Genomic DNA, 21,680 nt, shown 5'->3' with positions numbered 1-21,680 from the left:
CGCTTCATAGACTGCTCAACGTAATAGTACTTCGGACCTAAACCCATGGCCTCTTTTACCATTGCCAAACTAATGTTCTTCTTGAAATGCTCTCGACCCCATAATGTTACTCTGGTGAGTTTATCTTGATATGTCCACCACTATGTTTGGGCTACACATGTTCCCTAGTTCGGAAAGAGAAGGCTAGCATATTTTTTGACAAATGATCTACGGGCTAACTAATTAGTCTGTTGAAGGTGTTGGACTGCAAAAGCTAATATCAGATCAGTGTTTGTTGCCATGAGGGATAAGTGTAAAAAAGCTTACTTACTTCCTATACTAGTGTTTGATGCCACTCTAATGGCTTCCTTTCTCTTATACTAAATAGGGTATAACTCTGCTTTGTCCTTACTCAGGTTAAAACACCAAACAATAGGTATATGGAATATATGACCTATCCTTGATAGGTATAGGGAATATTGTTTAAAGATCTTCTGAATACCTTGCATGGTGTTGCTTATGAAGTGATATAACCTAGTGTTAAAAACCCTTCATCTGGTAAATATGTGCTGATGCCACTCCAGGCTGGGCTTTTTACAAAACAAGGAAATACCTTAAAAACACCTAACTTGGGTGTAGGAAAGTTTTTTTATAAAAGGACTTGGAAAAATATGCATTTCCCCCCAAAATACTAATAGGCAGGGACTAATTGGTTAGTAGTACCTAAAAACATCATCGGGTATGGGGCCTTTAGCCTACCAAAGCTGTAGATATCTGATAGATATGACTTAGCCTTGATAGATATATAGAATAATGTTTGTTTTTTCCTCTGAAAACTGAGCATATTGTTGCTTATGTTTTTTTTGCATATAATCTATTATCAAAAGAATCCTTCATCTAGTATGTAGGTACTAATACTACTCCAGGCCTGCTCTATACAGTACGAAAAAATACTATAAAGTTTTTTGGCCTAGTCCCCTTTAAAAAAAAGAAGAGAAGCACACCTAACTTGTATTGTATAGATGTTGTGGTCTTTATATAAGGAGAATTTTGTAAAATATGGAGTACCCTTTGAATTGCTAACTGGTTGTCTACAGTAGGATTGGAATAATTGTTTCGTAATACCATCTTCAAAATTGGCCTGCAGCCTACCAGGGTATATTACCTCTTGTCTACCGCTTAGAGCTTCTATGGTGCATGGGAATGCTAGCTTAAAACATGGTATTTCCTTCTTAAGAAGAATTGGTAACTATTACCTCTCATAAAAGTTTAAAATGGACTAAGGGGGGTCATTATCTTCTGCCTTCGAGTTACTTAGTACTAATAACCCACACCCTGCACGGCTGTTCGCTTTACACGCCATGCCTCGGCGCTGATTGTGCTCGTTCATCTGCTTCTGCTTGGCTTTGTGTACTTGTGTAATCCTCTCGTAGCAGTATGAAAGTATGCAGATCTTGTGGGATTACGGACTGTCGAATCTGATCTTGTACAGTATGCTCTGTATTGACACCATGGCTATATAAAGAACTTGTGAGTTTTTATACTCACTTGGCATTTGTTTACTGTTTATGGTAAGGGAATTTGTAAATGTTTTTACATTGAGGGGTGAGAACTGTTCTGCACTCGGATGACAAATGGGAAGGAAATCATCGTGGGGGCTGGACTGCCTACTACTCCGAGTTCACAGGTCAAATGGCATGTAGCTTTGTCTGCGTGGAGAATACTGTGTATTTGTTTTGGTATTATGTTTTGAGTCTGATGCAGAGATAATCTTTCCATACATGTTGTTGGTTTCTAACGTACAAAACTTAATGAAGCTGACATACTAAAGATGACACCCTATGGGACATAGGGTTACTGTGGGTGTTTCTCCTTGCTCATGACTCGTTCGTAACTATAGACAAATGTAAAATGATGCTTTGTTTCTATGATTAGGGGTATCTTTGTGTTACATACCGGGGGGTTGTGGATTTGAGAACTGACTGTATTGTACTATGTCAGAGATCTACTGAAAAAAATCCGGGTTTAAGAGGACTATCTCTACCACTGTCGGATTTTGTCTGGTTTGTTGATTGACTTCTAGAAAACTTCAATAAATATCTTAATGCAGGGCGAAGCCTGTTTTGCTGACTGTGTGTTGTACAAGACATAAAGAAAAAAAGTGACACCTGTATGAGATTTTTTAGGGTTAAAGAATTAGGACTTTCACCGTTTAATAGGAGGCCTATCTTGACTTCTAAAAATAGATATTAATGACATGTCTCTATAACATAAAAGGCCGATAATTGGGGCACTCATGGATAGTGTACGATAGGAGATCTCTTAAAAAATTCTGCTCTAAACCGAGATAGAGCTATTTTTGGGTTCCAGGCATCATAGAAAACCTAAGTACGGCCATATTCAATAACCCTGATATAAAGGTCCAGCCCGTAATCATATTTGCCCCAGCTATGTGGTATACTAACAGGCAGTATGGCATCTCTACTGAGGACTTTTATTGAGGGATAGCTCTATTCTATGATAAAAACCAGTATTCTAAACGGTTCTCTAAAAAATGGGGTAGTGGCCTTAACTAGCTGCTGTTAAGTTTAGTAATAAATTACAAAATTTGGTTCAAAAATATGGTGAGCTACTAAATCCTAGGTGACTAACATGGTGCACTAAGAGATGATTGGCAAGTATTCATTTCGAAACATATATACTGAATTTTACTTTGCTCTCTAGTAGAAGGAATGTAATATTCTAATGAATTTTTTTTCGATGATCTGGTTGTGTTTGGAAGACTTGATCTTGGTTTCACATCTTGGTGTAAAAGTACTATAGCCTGTTGGGGATGACGTCTATCTTGTGTCGGTACTGTGTGCTGAATACTATAGGCTCTTTTTACTCTTGAAAATGATTGGTTAAATACTTTAATCTCAATGCTTTATGGCAAGGAAGTGTGCTGAGTATTCCTAAGCAAGAAATAAGCAATATTGTACATATTACAAACATGGCTGACCTTGATTCTGGGAATTGGCTGCCATATGCTGTGATACCTAGGTCTCTACTTATGGTATCTAAAACCTTAACGGCATGTACTAGGTTTTAAATTGAACAAAGGCCTTAAGAAATTATGATAAAATTTTAAGAAAACCTGCCAAACGTATGTATGGAAAAGAACCCTTCCTCTATCACTTCTAGAGGAAAAAATACCGAGTATTTTACTACATAAAATCTGTATGAGATACTTTTTGTATATATATGGTGCTGTGAGGAATAAAAAGAAGAAGTATAGTATCATGACACATTATTTTCAAAGGATTATATGGAAACACATAAAGAATGATTTGTTTTATCATTGTGACATGGATAACAACTGCCCATGCATCACCTGTATAACGATAAACAAGTGCTAACTGAGCATTTTCTTGTTTACTATGGGTGCAAGTGAGGGCTACCTTCTTTGATTAAAACAAGCTATTCTTTATGTCTTGAATTTGATGCTCGTTCGAATGGGGAGCGGCTCTATTACCATTCTTTGGGATTGTATTTTCCTATGATGTATTCTCAGTTACTGATACCATGTACAAAATTTATTTTCAAACATGCAAATAAATTTTTTGTGCATAACCCTTATACTTGTTTAGGATCTGGCTGTCCGTGAACACTTATGTTCGTTTGCGTATATATGTATTTAAAACAGCAACACACACACATGGGAAAGTGGGCACAAGAGGGGGGGAGGGAGAGAGAGAGAGAGAGAGAGAGAGAGAGAGAGAGAGAGAGAGAGAGAGGTGGGAGAGAGAGAGAGAAATGTGATTGTTAATTGAGAGAGGGAGATAGTACTTACCTTAAATGTTTTTCAATTCAACAAATAATGCAACCTTCTCTCTCTCTCTCTCTAATGTGATTGTTAATTGAGAGAGCGAGATAGTACTTACCTTAAATGTTTTTCAATTCAACAAATAATGCAACCTTCTCTCTCTCTCTCTCTAATGTGATTGTTAATTGAGAGAGGGAGATAGTACTTACCTTAAATGTTTTTCAATTCAACAAATAATGCAACCTTCTCTCTCTCTCTCTCTCTCTCTCTCTCTCTCTTGTGCCCACTTTCCCCAACCCTCTTTGGGCTACTCATTGATGAATTGGAATGCATGGTTCTTGATTTTATGCAGCAAGAAGGCATAGAAGAGGTTAAGATCGGAAATGCGGTGATCATGCTTTTGCTTTATGCCGATGATGTAGTGCTCTTGGCACATACCTTAGAAGATGCACAAAAGCTTATGAGTGTCTTGGAACGCTTTTGCCTACATAGCGGGCTGATCGTGAATGGATATGCTGTGATCATGCTTTTTCTTTATGCCGATGATGTAGTGCTCTTGGCACATACCTTAGAAGATGCACAAAAGCTTATGAGTGTCTTGGAACGCTTTTGCCTACATAGCGGGCTGATCCAAAACTAAGGTTATGCTTGTAAAGACCCTCAATGAAGAAAATCCATGCATTTTATACAACAATGAGAAACTTGAAGTGGTAGATCACTTCAACCTTGGCCTTGAGGTTTCATCCAATCATAAATGGAAGGATTGTGCAATGCGTCGCTTGGAAGCCGGAAAGAGGGCTTATTATGCATTTGAGAACATGTGCAATGCTGGAGAGATCAAGTGTTCGGCTCTAAAAAAGTACCTCTTTGACACATTGGTGACACCGGTGCTTCTTTATGGAGTGGAGGTGTGGGGTGGAACCCATCCCTACATCCTTGAACCCATTCTCTACGCTGTGAGACAGGACGTTGGGGCACTGGCGAGGAGTGTCATCGCCTTTGCACCTTATGCCCTCGTCAAGTGCGAGAGAATGAGTACCACACACTACTTGAGACGTGCTCAGATTTTGACCACATTAGGTCCTCTTTTCCCCATATATTCAGCCATGAGCTCTTGCTACATACCTTCTTCTCCCAACCACAATGTGGACTCTCTATTGCGACGCTCATTTCAGCCATTTTTGAGCATTGAGAGTCACCTATGACCTCCACTCACACCACGTGACATGTTCATTTGGTCCCATAGGTCATATTTGACCTCCAAGGAGGATAATAGAACTATCTATCTATCTATCTATCTCTCTCTCTCTCTCTCATACATCTCCCTCCCCCTTTACCTCACGCTCTCTCTCTATCTCTACCCCTTTATCTCTCTCCCTCTCTCTCTCTCTCATACATCTCCCTCCCCCTTTACCTCACGCTCTCTCTCTATCTCTACCCCTTTATCTCTCTCCCTCTCTCTTGCACACGCCAATTGGACGCTAGCGCCCAGGTGGCGCGCGCGTGTGTGTGTGTGTGTGTGTGTGTGTGTGTGTGTGTGTGTGTGTGTGTGTGTGTGTGTGTGTGTGTGTGTGTGTGTGTGTGTGTGTGTGTGTGTGAGAGAGAGAGAGAGAGAGAGAGATTTTATTTTATTATCGTCGTTGGAGATCAAATATGACCTATGGGACCAAAGTTACATGTGATGTAGTATGTGTATGGCTAATGAGTGACTCTTGATGCTCCAAAGTTGTGGTGATGAGAGTCGCAATGGGGAGCCCACACTGTGGCTGGGAGAGGAAGTGTGTAGGTAATTCATGGCTTAAAATGTAAGAGAAGCAAGTTCGGATGTGACCAAAAGCTAAGCACTCTAGTAGTGTGTGGTACTCAAACTCTCGAACTTGGCAGTGAGCATAATGTGCACAATCGATTTGAATCTTCTCCATTGCCCCAACGCCCTGTCTCGCATCGAAGAAAATGGGAGTTAAGCCGAATGGCTGTGATAGTGCGTATCACCGACAAGGGGATAGGCTCAAGCATGTAAGTGTAAGTACGGTTTCCTCGTTCAGCGAAGAACATGGTTTTGTAGTTGGGGGCAATATGGGTGGTGTAATGTATGAAGCATGACCCACCAGATTTCTCTGAAGCCGTAATACATTGGGTTGTAGAAAAGCTTCATTCACTTCGGAGTCAATTGAAGCATCATGTAGCAAGTGTAATACATCCATCTCCCAAATCACTTCTTTATGTCTTGCATCCATCTCGTGCTCAAGATCTTGCTTTTATGCGTCTTTTGAAATTTTTTGCTAGCTTCCCATGCAGCTGTAGGAAGTCGATGTGAGGGGTTTTGATGCATCTTTATCATGTACTCCACAACCCTTTCCATGCCCATAACCTCAATTGGAAGAGATCCCGATTCAAGAAGTAGGAGCATATATGGTGCTTTCCATCTTCTTCTCTTCTTTTGAATCAATCCCTTGTATGTATGCAAATAACTTTGATAGTTGTCTTTGTCCATAGTTGCATTAAGCTTTCTCAAGGACTTTTGAGCATCTGGATATTCTTTATCAAACCACCTTTGCGTGATCTATCTTTGTTGATACCATGGAGATGCTTTATGATAAAGCATTCTTTGGCACAAGAACAAATAACTTTCTTGAAAGCTTCCTATTTAGATTCTAATGGTGCTTCATATTGAAGCTTTGTCATTCATAACTTTTACTCAACCATTTCAATGTACATTGGTGTCATTTTGAAATCCATACATAGTGATAATTTCTCTTCTCTTTGGCTGAAATTATCATGCTTAGTTGCTTCTCCACATGAAAGGGTCAATACATAAGGTCCGATAGTCTGATTTTGGGATTTATTGGCCAAACATAAAACTCTTTATGTGATATATGATAGCTTCGGAGAGTCGCATATAGTCAATCACACTATCCCCATTATGTTTCCTACATGTAAATCCATTGGTTCCTCTCCACAAAGATACACCATTGGCAATGAGCATACCCGTGCTATTACACATGTGTAAAAGTAATTTTTCATAGTGATCTAGCTCTTTCTCATCTATTGAAGTACGATCATACAAGTGAACTTCCTCCAACTCCTTTGAAATGTATGGCATATCAAATTGTTGAGTATCATGTTGCAATGTTTTTGTGCAAGCATTCATATCTCCAAATACAATCACCTTCTCCTTTGAAATAAGCAATGTCCTTTTCTAAATAAAAAAATGGATGATCTCTATCCATGCAAGCATAAAAAGAGGAATCACGATGAGGAATGTAGCAACAAGCTACAAAAATGGGTGCTCTTTTTGGTGTCATAATTTTCAGCCATACATAACGTTTGAACATGTCATCTTTCACAATTCATACAAAATCTTCCAATCCTTTCTTAACCATACATGTTACTCCTCCTTGCCCTCTTCGTTGCTTGAGATTCTTTGACCACATCAATGAATGTACATTGTAGTCCTCGAAGCCGTTAATCCTTTGTGTATCATGCTCACAAGTTTCAACAAGAAGAACAACATCGGCTTTGCTTGTTAGTTCATCAATGCAAACTTCTGCATTCCATGGGTATCCATTGAATTCCAAAAGCATATTTTCAATTGTAACTTGGTCTCATAGGTCACACATCCATATATGCTCGAGGGATTTGCCTCCTCCTTGGGCACATTTTCTTCGTAAGAGATCTCCTTGTTTTTCTTATTCTTTTTCTCATATGCCTTGCGACGCATATTTTGTTGCTTAATAGTGCGATCTTCATATACATAACATTTTGTATCCCTCAAATAGATCCAGCTATTATCAAGCATAATCTTTTGTTTGGTCTCATCCGACATGGTGCATACAATTGATTGTTCTCCCAAGTGAGGAGCTCCTTGCTTACCCACTCTATGTGCTCCATCGACCATAACTTCAGACATGTCAAAGTGGGTTTTGAAGAAATATTTGATAATAATGGCAAGAGAAGGAGATGTCTCTAACTTCTCTTTGAGAAATCCACGAATAACAATGTTCTTGGAACGTCGCTCCCATTCCTTCAACTCCTTCGCACACACATTCTCAACATTCTTTGTTTGAACCATAGCTTGCATGAATGAGGAACTAAAAACCACATTGTTACTATATACGTCAGTCAGAGACTTATTTGTGCATATATTTTTCATGTCGCATACATCCCGGCTCATGGTGTCAAATTTATCTTCTTTCAATACATGGTCATGCTCTACTTTGCTCATGCGTTCCTTCAAAGCATTCAAGTCCACAAGAGAGCATTTACATTGTTTGAATTCCTCTTCAAGTTGCATTAAACGTGTTGTTTGCATCTCAAGTGTCCTCTTGAGATTATCATTCTCAACAACAAGTACTCTTAGTATGCCATTCTCCATTGTAAGTGCCGGAAAGTCTTCACCTTGTTTGTTTACGGTCTCTTGCAACGATACCAAGTATGCCATGATCATGGTTTACGATGTCGTTTGTTGGGTGGTTGTGTTGCTATCTCCACACTTAGGAGATTTTGGATCATTTTCCACAATGGTTGTGGACCTTGTTGAAAAAGAAGAACCCTTGCGAGTGCCGGAAGACATTGTATGTAAAATAAGAGATGAGAGTCAACTTTCCTAAACATGTTCACTTCAGAAATGCTGCTACAGAAACAACTCCCATAACTCTAAAAATTTATCTTTACATCGATGCGTAGAGGGCGTTGTACTCTTCGATTGAGGTTATAGATTACCCAAATCAGAGTTCGGATGAAAAATTTATGATTAAAAAAATGAATTGTTGTCTACTAGGTCAAAAAACTGTTGCACTAAGGGAGAGAGAGGGAAGAAATGAGGGAGAGATGGAATGGGGTTAGAGATAGAGAGGGGGGGGGGGGTTAGAGAGAGAGAGAGAGAGAGAGAGAGAGAGAGAGAGAGAGAGAGAGAGAGAGAGAGAGAGAGAGAGAGAGAGAGAGAGAGAGAGAGGGGGGGGGGGGAGGGAGGGAAACAGAGGTATAGAGGGAGAGATGGAGTGGGGTTACAGAAAGAAAGGGAGTGAGAGAGGGAGATGGAGGATTATAGAGAGAGAGAGAGAGAGAGAGAGAGAGAGAGAGAGAGGGAGATTGAGGGAGAGGTAGAAAAGAGAGAGAAAGGAGGTAGAGTTAGATTGAGAGATAGAGGAAGATGACGGGAGATTGGAAGAGGAGGTGAGAGGGTTTTAATTGTCTATAAATATTGGCTAGTGTGTCCCTTAAATTGTATCAATCTATATCGTTGTAAAATTTCTCCCAACTATGGATTCCTCTTCAACATGCAAGGTTAGTTTATTCTTAAATACTATTTGTATTGAACCTTTGTTAATTGCTTGCTCTGCAAGATTTTCCATGGTGAATTTGGGAGATAATGGGGGTAGTAGTAACAAAGACACGTTTGCCATCATTTCCACCCCTGATGGCGACATTCAAACTCGGGTGAAAGATGGTGTGACAGTGGGTGATCAATTTCAATTTATATTGGATTCAACCTTGTCTACAAAATTTCTATCGGTTGCAAATAGGACTACAAACAACAATATTTTTGTGGAAAAGTCCTCAAGGTCACATGTGGCCATGGTGGAGTTATCAGACATCTCCTCTGAAGGAAAAGAAGAATTTGTTGGTCTGACCTCCTACAAAATACTTCAACATTCCAAACTTGTGTGCCAAGAATCAATGCAAGATGTTTGGATAAGAGACGAGAAGGAAGACAAAAACATTTCTTCTAGTTCACACAAGGCATAGAAAATACAAAGTACATTGGAGCACATTGTTCTAAATAGTCACCAATACCCCAAGTTGAGCCGAATGATTTCTAGGTGTTCGATTAAGAAGAAGGTTGTGACAGATCCACAGGTGAACAATGGGGATTGCATTAATGAGTTGGACCCTGTGCCAGATGGTGTTCTTGAAATGATGGGGATGGATGAAAAGTATGATAGTCATTGTTGAGTTAAGCATGTTCAATCTAGAATGAAGTACCCGGTTGTAATTAGGAGAAGTAAATGTAACGGACATCTTATCTGCAAAAATGGTCCATGCTCAATCAGAACGATAAGCAGATAGCCAAACGAGACTTCTTGGACAAGGAAGTTGATGACATCAATTTTGTGCGTTGATATGTTGAGCTCAAAAAATGGAACTCTAAGGTGCTTCCACTGTGGTCAAAGTCTAGTTCTGCTTTGAGAATGTTCTTGTACTATCTACTACTTGCTCGCTCACAAAGACTGGACCCGTTTGTTCATCCACATCAGAAACCATGACCACCCCGTCGCAAAGGGAGTTTCGCAATTTGCAATACAACAAATGAGAGAACTTGTATCTCGTGTGGTGATCAAATCACCGGCGACTAGAACTAGGCATTTGCAGTTGAATCTCGCAAAGAAGATGATAATGGAGCAGTTGTTCGAAAAAATGGGGAACCACTGAATAGTAATGAACTTCTCTCAATATTTGAGGAGATGCAACCATCGATCCATACACAAAGGTGATATTTAAACTTGTCAACATCGAACACGTTTCACAAACTTTTTTTCGACATCCCTGTATCTGCTACTAATAGTAGGTTCACACACTTGGTGCGAGAAGCCACTACTGCACGAATTGGAGTCGGTGCAATGTCTCCATTGCTGTGGCTGAAGAATAATTATGGGTATAAGTGTTTCCACAACATGTTGTTTCCACGACAATCCACATACCCCCCAACAAGATGCCACATATTCAAAATGTCGATCACGGTCTGGAGTCGAGCTAGTAAATAGAACGCGACAAGATGGTAATGGGGACTTGCGAAGGAGTTGGGCTTGCTTCGATCACGATCAAAGAGTGTGGGGTGGACAATAATGGCAACACATGTCTACGATCCTGCGTAAGCCCTATGTAAACATCCTTCAACCCCCTGTTCTTTCCTTCGTGGCATTGATTAATCATTTGTCTACTCAGGATTCAAGAGATGTAAACAATTTCCATTTGTGAGATGAAAGAAGAAGATGCGCAGGCACAAACCATGTTCTGGGAAATGATGAATGTTGTGTTTTTGGACAACGGACACCCTCCAGCTGATTTCAGAGGATCCATGGCAGGCGAGGCTAGAGCAAATTGGAAAGCTATTCAAACTATGTTCAACGGAGTTCCTAACAATGTTATGGAAGAAAGAAAGTGCCCCTGCTTGTTTCATTGGGAGAAGAGCTTGCACATTCACACCATGCAATACATGCATAAGAATTTCAAAGATGAGAAAAATCGTATGTGCAAATTGTGGCGTTGCGCAAGAAGCGACGAAGAGGCAACTATCTTGTACACAAATATACGAGCTTGGTGGGCTTTTAAAAAAGTGTTTGACTATAACTTATCACAAATGGACTGTTAGCTCAATTGGTGGCATGTATGGTACCCTCGCTGGAGAAAACACTTCGTTGGGATAAACATTACCAAATAATATTTGTGGAAAGGTTTTTTTCATAGTTGGTATACTATCTCTTAGTACAATTGTGTTGTAGAAAGTAAATGATTTGTCATATATACCTACTACAAACCTTGCCGAAACAAAGCATGCGAATTGGCTTGTACAATGCATGCATGTCAGATCTGTCGAACGCTTTGCTTCAAAGTGTGAAGATGCTTGCTTTTGTGGAGGGTAGATTCCATGGGGCTATACCTTTTGCTGAAAAACTTGCTCGTCAAGCATAACAAGGCCGGTCATCAAGCCCAACTACTCTTGCAAGAGAGATTGAGGATGAGTTCAGACCCCTATATCAACAATCAACATTGAAGGGGGATAATATTACAGTAGCTAGAAAGTAGAAACAAGCTGGGAATGTAAGCTATGAGGAGGAAAATGCCACACATCGACCTGAGTATCTCACACACATCATCCCGCGAAATCGTGGAGGTCTCAATGCAACTACCAGAGTGACCAATCAGAAAGTCGATGAGTAGGAGGGTGGAATGGTGGTTGAGGAGACAGGCATTCATAAGACAATGTGGAAAATACACCGTATACCAAAGTGAAGTAGGGTTCAATGTCAAGGATGGTTGGGATCTAGAGTCGGTAAATGTCAGAAGAATACAAAGAACATGGGTCGAGGGGCTGTTGCACCATCCTTTTGGGGTATTCGAACTTGAGAAACATAGGCTAAGAATGCTCATGGTAGCGGTTCTGAGGCGCAATTCATGTGATTCTGTAATGACAGTGTGGATCACACATGAAAAATTTGTAACACAATCACTCAATGCCCTACTAGAGTCCCCAATATATGGCGAGTGGAAAAGGGAACAAACATGACTGCTTTCGAGTTGCAAGAATTGGAGTCAGGAGGCTACACAGAAAAGAAGATTGTAGTTAAGGAACTAAACAATGTGCATTATTGGCCAGGAGTATCAATTCAATCCTCCAAGAGAATTGAATCGATAGTAACCATGAAATCCCAGATTGTGTAGCACACTGTTGTGCAGACAAATATACATGAGAAATTCATGGTGGAAACATCTTCTTCACAAGTCCGAGGTGAGAGGTATGAAGTTCATATCATAGTAACCCAATGTGTACATGTGGAGACTTCTCATAATTAGTGGGACAAAGCAAAGCGTATATGACCTACAAGCATACTTACTTCATCTTCCTTCGCTACTTTGGATCAAGTTTAAACCATAATATGTTTATCCATAACAACAAGCTATCAAATGAATATATGCTTTATGTGTTCAGCTTTCGTTGTACGGGATAACCAGGTGAGTTTCATCACTCAAATCTCTTGGTCCATTCATGTAATTGTGCTGCATGAATTGTAACTGGTCTTTTTAATATAGTTTTTATTATAAGAAATTCAATATAGGCTAAATTCTCCCATTGAAAATGACTTGTTTACAATATAATCTTTATGTTTTTCAAAGCCCATGAGAACATGGAGGGGAGCATGTGGCTTGTGTTATCCTGTTTTGCAACTTATCAGTATCATATAAAGAAAGTCTACAATACCTTAAAAAGAGGGCATTGTGCTCAACCTTGTGAATAGAATCCGAAGCAATTTTTTTTTTATATGTACATATTGGTTTGAAGGTTCTATTTGCATCAGAAATCACAAGAAAATCTCCCCCGAAAATCGCTCTCCATCCACGGCATGGAAAGCTTTTTTACTTCAAGCATCGTAATAGTGAAAGTCTTTGAAAAAGCTCGCTTTATTTTCATCCCCTCTAGGTATCAAGTAACATATGGGATCCTCAGTGGCCCCATGCAATGAAAATGTTCATGTGAAAGGTACTATGGGAGGCTCTTTCACTTGGCGTTAAGATACTAGCCAAAGGGATAGGATCAAATAGGTGTTCACGATGTAAAGTGGCAAGTGAAGATCTCCCTCACTTGTTCAAGGAATGCTCGACTATAAGAGGCCTTGTGGGAAAAATTTGCCAATGGATATAGAAGACCAAGAAGATTGTGTTCTTCAAGAACGATCTACTCCTAAGAGGGAAGATTGTGAAGAACAAAGCTCTTTTGACCTGCATGCAAATTGATAATTCATATGTGAGAATTCAAAAGAACCCAAAATGATTCAAGAGCACGTATGCTGGTCTATTTTGTAGGAGAGTGTCTCATATGCCATATGTTTAAGGGTTAGGTCACATGGGCTTGATTTTTTACAAAGTGTTGTAAAACTCTTAACAACTCTTCTCTCTCTAGTTTTCGAATCCACACGAGGTATGTAAATCTTTTTCCTTTTCTACCTCTACAAAGAATTCGCTTGTTTTTTCAAGCGGACGTTTTTTCCTTGCTAGGTTTTTATACTTTTGAGCAACATGTTACCCTCACCAAACAACCACCATCATGGACCTTTATTCAGCAATGATCAACTACCTCAATTGGATAGCAGGACGATGATACCCAAGGGACCTAGCCTAAGAGGAATCCCCCATAGGCCCTCAAACAATGCTTCAAGTAGAAAATTTTGGCTTGTAAATCATTCAACCCTGCTCAAGCCCTTGAACAAAATTTCCTATGGGGAAAATTACAAAGGTTTTTGAACCACGTAGATTGAACTCAATCAAAAGTAAATACTTGTACAATTTTAGTTTTGCATTGACCAATATTCCCACTGAAAGCCTTCCTTATCAAGTTTATGGTTCTATAATCTATCTATATCTATACTTCTATACTATATATTAATATTCCAGGGTAGAAGAGTGTCTCCATGTGTTACTCATTGATTCATTTCAAAGCATACCTTACAAAAAATTTAATCTAAAATATAATGGAACTTAAAATATTTAAAGAAGGAGAGGGCCTCCACGTATCACTCATTGCTTGACTTCAAAGAAAACCTTACAAAACATATAATATGAAATGCAAAAGTGAAGGATAAGATTATAGAAAATGAAAAGCCTTTTGACAAAGGTGAAGGGTAAGATTGTAGAAAATGAAAAGCTTTTGACAATGGAAATTCAAAAGACTTTCTACTCTATATAGAATAAATGTACCAATTTAAATGCATATAACCCAAAAAAGTAAAGATTTTGTTATTTAATGAAAACTTGATTATTAAAGATAAATTTGGCTTTATCTTTTCAAGGGGCTTTTTTCAATACCAATATTGATATTTTCTGAAAGAATTATCAACATACCCCTGTAATTTATGGAAATTTCCAAATACCCCTCAAATTTTAAAAATTCCCAGTATACCCCTAATATTTGAAAAAAAAATTCAAAACACTGTTCAATTTCTCCAAAATTTTCAAAATACCCCTCAATAACCTCGCAAACATCTCTAATGATAATTTTTTTGTGATTCTTCATAGGAAGATTGGTTCTCCCTCAATCGAACATGATAGAACTAGGATTCCAAATGGTATTGTGGGCTCTAAAGATAAAAGTGTTCATTTTTAAACATAGATGTCTCGACTTGTGAGCCCATTGGTGAATGCTTTTGTCTAGGACACTTGAAGATAGAAGTCCATTGTCATAAAGATTACACTCTACAAACATTGGGGAAAATCCATCCCAAAATTATAAAAGCATATATTGGGATTTTTTTTGAATTTGAGAGGTATTTTGGGAATTTCCACAAATTTTAGGAGTATTTTGATAAGTATTCCATATTTTTTAGATATTTGTGCAAGTTTTTATTTCTTCAAAGAGATTGAGAAAAATGAGAAACCTCATCTGTCTATGCGTCGACTTGGGATTGTCTCCCTTTGAGAACATGCATACAAATGAATGGGTTGTTATCCATGTTATTGACCATGAGAGAGAGAGAGAGAGAGAGAGAGAGAGAGAGAGAGACCATCGCATTGCCTATGTGTGTATGTGTGTGTGTGATATATATATATATATGTGTGTGTGTGTGTGTGTGTGTGTGTGTGTGTGTGTGTGTGTGTGTGTGTGTATGTTACCGTCAAGCTCATAGGGACCCTTCACATTTTCAAGATATTACGATTTTATTGGCATTAAAATGTTTTATTAAAAGGGTAGCTAACATTTTTCACCCATAGAAAACGGACAAAATGCCTTCAAATCTGGACAAAAACTAACTTTGACATTGACACCCCAAATGGGGAGAGATATTGCCCAATTGATGTGCCTTTTACCATTTCTAGGGTATTTTGTCTTCTTTTTTTTTAAAGAGTTAAGCTATGGGCCACACTTTAAAAATCTATAAATTCTTTGAATTTGAATAGGTAAGGGTGCCTAACAAAAATCAACGCGAGAGAGAGAGAGAGAGAGAGAGAGAGAGAGAGAGAGGGGGCAGAGAGAGATTGATTATTGTCCTCGGAGGTTAAATATGACCTATGGGACCAAACAGAAAAATTACAAAGTGGCTCCATCATATGCTTGATACAAAATCATATTGAAGGACGCACTAGTCAACTAACCCAAGACGAGTATATGGGGGTCTAAAGTGAAAGTGAAAAGAGAATCCTAAGGGTTATCTTTGGCCTGTTGTAGTTGGGGCTTCTTAGGAGTTCGAAAATCTTGAATGATAGCTTGTCCTTTGTAGATTGCCCATTTTCCTTGTTTGCGAGCATCGTTCATCTTTTTGAGCTCGCTTGCCTTGACTTTGAGTTGGTTTGCGTCGTTGATTCTTCAACAATCTAGAGCTTCATTCCCTTGAGGAGGTGGGATTGGCATAGCAGCTTTAGACTCTCCTATTTGTCCTTGAAGGTAAGGGTGCATTGCCCGGCTGTAGAGGCCTATTCGTGTCGTTGATCTAAGAGATTGTGCTCGCCTCGATGTGGACCGAAGTATGTCATTGAGCTTGATGATCGCTTCTTCGAGGGTGTCCTCAGCGGTACACCATGGTGATCGGAGTCCTCCGATTCTAACTTTAATGCTGAAGGATTCTCGTAATAGGCGTTCTTGAAGGGCCGCATGTAGCTTGGTGTTGATCTTCTTCGAGTTACCTCGTGGACTTCCTTTTGAACCATCGTGACCGACTTCATTAGTGAAGCTTCCACTTCTCGTGATTTTGCAAGGAGAGCTTGGCGCTCTGCTTCTTGCTCTTTTTCAAGCTTCTCTAAGCATTGCTTGAGGGCTGCATTTTTTCCAATGAGCTCGTGGATCTGGGCCTCAAAGGCCAAGATTCTAGACTCTTGACGGGCGAGACGGTTCTTTCGAGGTGCAGCTATGACACGGCTTGTACACGATGTGAATCACCTCTTGTACATTGGCTCTTGTCTCCTTTATCGACTCTATTTGTGGCAATGCTACAACAGTTGACTGTGAGGTCGAGGGAGCCGGAGATTGATGGAGTACTGTAAATATTGATGTTGTGGCTCAGGGCTCGATTGAAGGGGAAGGAAATGAGAGCTCAAAACGGCATTGTTTTATTCTCATTGGGAGATGGGTGAAGCTTAGCCTAGCGTCTCCCCACAATGTAGCCCTTGATCATGTGGGAGGCCAACACGATGGTGATTCGATACTCCTGGTAGGGTTACGACAGAATCACACACACACACACACACACACACACACACACACAAAGAGAACAAATTTTTAGTGCCCAAAGGATGATGCAACAAGGAGAAGGGGAGAGAGAGAAAGAACAAAATGTACGTAGGAAAAATATAAAGAGACATTAAAGTTCTATATAACAATTCTTACATTTGAATACTTATGGAAAGAGAGAGAGAGAGAGAGAGAGAGAGAGATAGATAGATAGATTTTATTATCGTCCTCGGAGGTCAAATATGACCTATGGGACCAAAGTTACATGTGATGTAGTATGTGTATGGCTAATGAGTGACTCTCGATGCTCCAAAATTGTAGTGATGAGAGTCGCAATGGAGAGCCCACACTTTGGCTGGGAGAGGAAAGTGTGTAGGTCTAAGTTATGGCTGAAAATGTGAGAGAAGCAAGTTCGGATGTGATCAAAAGCTGAGCACTCTAGTAGTGTATGGTACTCAGACTCTCGAACTTGCAGTGAGTATAATGTGCACAATCGATTTGACTCTTCTCCATTGCCCCAACGCCCTATCTCGCATCGAAGGAAATGGGAGCTAAGCCGAATTGCTGCGATAGTGCGTATCGCGGACAAGGGAATAGGCTCAAGCATGTAAGTGTGAGTATGGTTTCCTCTCTCAGCGAAGAACATGGTTTTGTAGTTGGGGGCAATATAGGTGGTGTAATGTATGAAGCGTGACCCACCGGATTTCTCCCAAGCCGTAATACATTGGCGTTGTAGAAAAGCTTCATTCACTTGAGAGTCAATTGAAGCATCATGTAGCAAGTGTAATGCATCCCATCTCCCAAACCACTTCTTTATGTCTTGCGTCCATCCCGTGCTCAAGATCTTGCTTTTATGCGTCTTTTGAACCTTTTTTCTTGCTTCCCATGCAATTGTAGGAAGTCGATGTGAGGGGTTTCGACGCATCTTTATCATGTACTCCACAACCCTTTCCATGCCCATAACCTCAATTGGAAGAGATCCCGACTCAAGAAGTAGGAGCATATATGGTGTTTGTGTTTTAACTTGGAGAAAGTTTGTAAGAAAACGCTTTTGGACATTCTCAAACTCTTTCCAAGTAGACTTTCAGATGCTCCCGCCCCACACTTCAACTCCATAAAGAAGAACAGGTGTCACCAATGCATCAAAAAGATACTTCTTGATAACCCAACACTTGATGTTTCCCGCATTACACATGTTCTCAAATGCATAATATGCTCTCTTTCCCGCTTCCAAACGATGCATAACACATTCATGCCACTTGTGATTGGATGGAACCTCAAGGCCAAGGTACTTAAAGCTCTCAACAACTTCAAGTGTCTCGTTGTTGTACACAATGCATGGCTTCTCCTTATGGTTGGTTTTCACAAGCATAACCTTTGTTTTGGATTCATTTACAATCAGCCCACTATGCAAGCAAAAGTTCTCAAGGACAACCATAAGCTTTTGTGCATCTTCTAAAGTGTGTGCTAGAAGCACTACATCATCCACATACAACAAAAGCATGATTACCGCATTGCAAATAGTGACCTCTTCAATGCCTTCTTTTTGCATAAAGTCAAGTACCATTTGTTCCAATTGATCGATGCATAGACCAAAGAGAGTTGGTGACAATGGACATCCTTGTTTAACCCCAATAGTGCTTACAAAAATTTCTGAAATTTCTCTTCCCATGCGCAATTGACAAATCACCTTCTCATAGATTCAAGAAACCGCAAGCATAAACTCACTTGGCACTTGGAGTTCTTCCATCCTTCTCCACAAATTGTTACGTGGAATCATATCAAAGGCTTTCTTAAAGTCCACAAAACAACAATACAATCGCTTGCCTTTCAACCGACTTTCCTCCATGAGAACACGAAGAGTGACAAGATGATCAATGGTGCTATGGCATCGACGAAAACCTGCTTGTCCCTTTGCACGCTTGTCATTCTGTTCAGCCCAATCACTCAATTTCATCTCCATTATGCACCCAAACAACTTTTCCATAAGAGATCCAATCGTTATAGTCCGGTAGTTGCTTACATTCTTTACATCCCCTCCTTTATGCATAGGCTTAACCCAATTAGTACTCCAATCATAAGGCATACCATGTTGAAGTGCAAGGTTGAACATATCACACATCCACTCATGGGTAAAATCTCCTGTCCATTTGATCATCTCCGGCTTGATACCTTGAAGATCTCCCGCTTTGCGAGTGGCCAACTTTTCAAGCCCACCGCATACATCCTCAATAGTAAAAAAAGACGGCATACATGGGAGTGAACCATAAAATGGCATTTTTTTCAGTATTTGCTTGCTCATATAATTGCCTACAATGTGTGTACATATCCACTAGACTCAAGTTACCAAAATTCTCAACCCGCTTGCCTCTCAAGTTTCTCCAAAATCTTCCACATGCATGTGCCTTTTCTTGGACTTGAAATTCTTGTTGCTTTACTTCTCATCTTCTTCTCTCCTTTTGAATCAATGCCTTGTATATATGCAAATGACTTTGATAGTTGTCTTTGTCCATAGTTGCATCAAGCTTTATCAAGGACTTTCGAGCATCTTGAAATTCTTTATCAAACCACCTTTTGCGTGATCTATCTTTGTTGATACCATGGAGATGCTTTATGGCAAAGCATTCTTCCGCACAAGAACAAATAGCTTTCTTGAAAGCTTCCCATTTAGTTTCCAATGGTGCATCACATTGAAGCTTTGTCATCCATAATTTTTGCTCAACCATTTCAATGTACATTGGTGCCCGTTTGAAATCCATACATAGTGATAACTTCTCTTTCCTTTGGCTGAGATTATCATGCTTAGTTGCTTCTCCACATGAAAGGTCAATACATAAGGTGCGATTGTCGGATTCCGGGGTCCATTGACCAAACATAAAACTCTTTATGCGATACATGATGGCTTCAGAGAGTAGCATATAGTCAATCACACTATCCCCATTATGTCTCCTACATGTAAATCCATTGGTTCCACTCCACAAAGATACACCACTGGCAATGAGCATACCCGTGCTATTACACATGTGTAAAAGTAACTTTCCATAGTGATCCGGCTCTTTCTCATCCATTGAAGTACGATCATACAAGTGAACTAAGAGAGAGAGAGAGAGAGAGAGAGAGAAGAAGAAGAAGAAGAAGAAGAAGAAGAAGAAGAAGAAGAAGAAGAAAAAGACTAAGAAGGAGAAGGAGAAGAAGAAGAAGGTATTTTTTAATGCCATAGGAACAATCCCAAAAGATATATCCGATAACTTGGCTGAGAAAAAATATATTCAGGTTTCATCTTCTGGTTCTCTCTCTCTCTCTCTCTCTCTCTCTCTCTCTCTCTCTCTCTCTCTCTCTCTCTCTCTCTCTCTCTCTCTCTCTCTCTCTCTCGCGTAACCCTAGCAGAGAAACCCCTCTCCTTCACGCTTGTCGACCTCCCCTTGGGCGAGGGGAAGCCCCGAGGGGAGGTCCCGTCAGCCACAATGCAGTCCCCTCCTCCATGTCGCCAGACAGCATCACGTAAGCCCCTCCTCCATGTTGCCAGACAGCAACCTGCTCATCCCGTCACTGCTACGACAGGAGAGTTCACTAGTTGGCGTGCTAATCTCCTCATGCTGCCTGTCGGCTTCGCTTTCCTTGACAGTCCGAGCCTCTCAACCCTTCCTCGTGCTGCCCGCCGACTTAGCCTTCCCCGACACTCCGAAACTTTCTCCAAGTTTGCCCACTTAGGTTTCCCTTACATCCAAGAATTCATTCCCACAAGATGCAACGAGAGAAGTCCTCCACACCAATCAAGCTGACACACCTCTTTGTGCCCACTCCATGGGTGGATCCAACAGAGCTCCTCCGAGCGCAACTCCAAGAACTCAGAGATGAAAACACGAAACTCAAGGGGCATCTTGAGGTCTTGGAGACCCGCCTCACCCTCTTGGAGTCACAAAAGCAAATCGACACGGAGCATATCCTTGCCCAAGCAAAGGAAGTTGAGCACACGCTCACCGCAAGCATAGCAAATCTTGCCACTCAAGTCAATGAAGCAACCGCCATCGTATCTTCCAAGGTAGAAGAATGCATTCAAGAACGTCACTGACAAAAAGGATTGGTGCTATCCCTCCGCATCGGGGGCTTACCCTCTACTTGGTGGGAGTACGATGATTGCACTTCCACCTTAGCCAAGCTCAACCAAGCCATTCACCCTACCGAGTTTGATCCCAACACAATCGAGAAGGTCCATCATCACCACCACAACAACCAAGGCACCCTCGTCTTCAAAAACAAAGAGGCTCGCAAAGCACTTTTACAGCAAGCTCGACTACTCAAGGGCTCCAAAATCTAGATCAGCGAGGCCTTGACCCTCGCTCAACTAGAAATCAAGAAACAAGAACTCCAAAAGGTGCGTGATGCTCGAGCAACTGGTAAATGGGCCGTCTATCGAGGTGGCAAGGCCATTATTGAGAAATTTCGAGTTCCAACGACTCCCAGACCACCCTCCCCCCACTCCCTAAGTGACGTAGGTCACAACTTTGTTGTATCCGCATGTAGTCATGTTCCAATGTAACCTATTGGTAAGAGGCACCATGTATGTTTTCTTGGTCCCATAGGTCATATTTGACCTCTGAGGACGATAATGACATCTCTCTCTCTCTCTCTCTCTCTCTCTCTCTCTCTCTCTCATGCAACTCTTGATAAGGGAAGAATTAAAACCATTGCAAGAACGATCCAATGAGATCTCAAAGATCTATTCAATGGTTGCAAGTTCAAAACCGTAGAGAGAGAGAGAGAGAGAGTAGCCATCTAAACTTTTCTTTAGAGAGATTGAGAAAAATGAGATTGCTGACCCTATCCAAGCGTTGACTTGAGGTTATCTCTTCAACTACAGTGCCAATTCTATGCCATGATGACAAGCCGTATGTGTATGCACACATTAACTCTAGCACACACACACACACACACACACACACACACATATATATATAT

At 40.4% G+C, this 21,680-nt stretch overlaps 1 pseudogene; it reads left to right on the top strand.

Annotated features, from left to right (window-relative positions):
• The first annotated feature begins 20,466 nt into the window (after positions 1-20,466).
• On the top strand, positions 20,467-21,039 carry LOC147448581 (uncharacterized; annotated as a pseudogene).
• Positions 21,040-21,680: the final 641 nt, after the last annotated feature.

The sequence above is a fragment of the Adiantum capillus-veneris genome, chromosome 10 (assembly GCF_014529385.1).
Source record: "Adiantum capillus-veneris isolate H3 chromosome 10, ASM1452938v2, whole genome shotgun sequence".
Taxonomy (NCBI): domain Eukaryota; kingdom Viridiplantae; phylum Streptophyta; class Polypodiopsida; order Polypodiales; family Pteridaceae; genus Adiantum; species Adiantum capillus-veneris.
The sequence above is the reverse complement of the archived record's forward strand: the minus strand, read 5'-3'. Positions and strand labels throughout refer to the sequence as shown.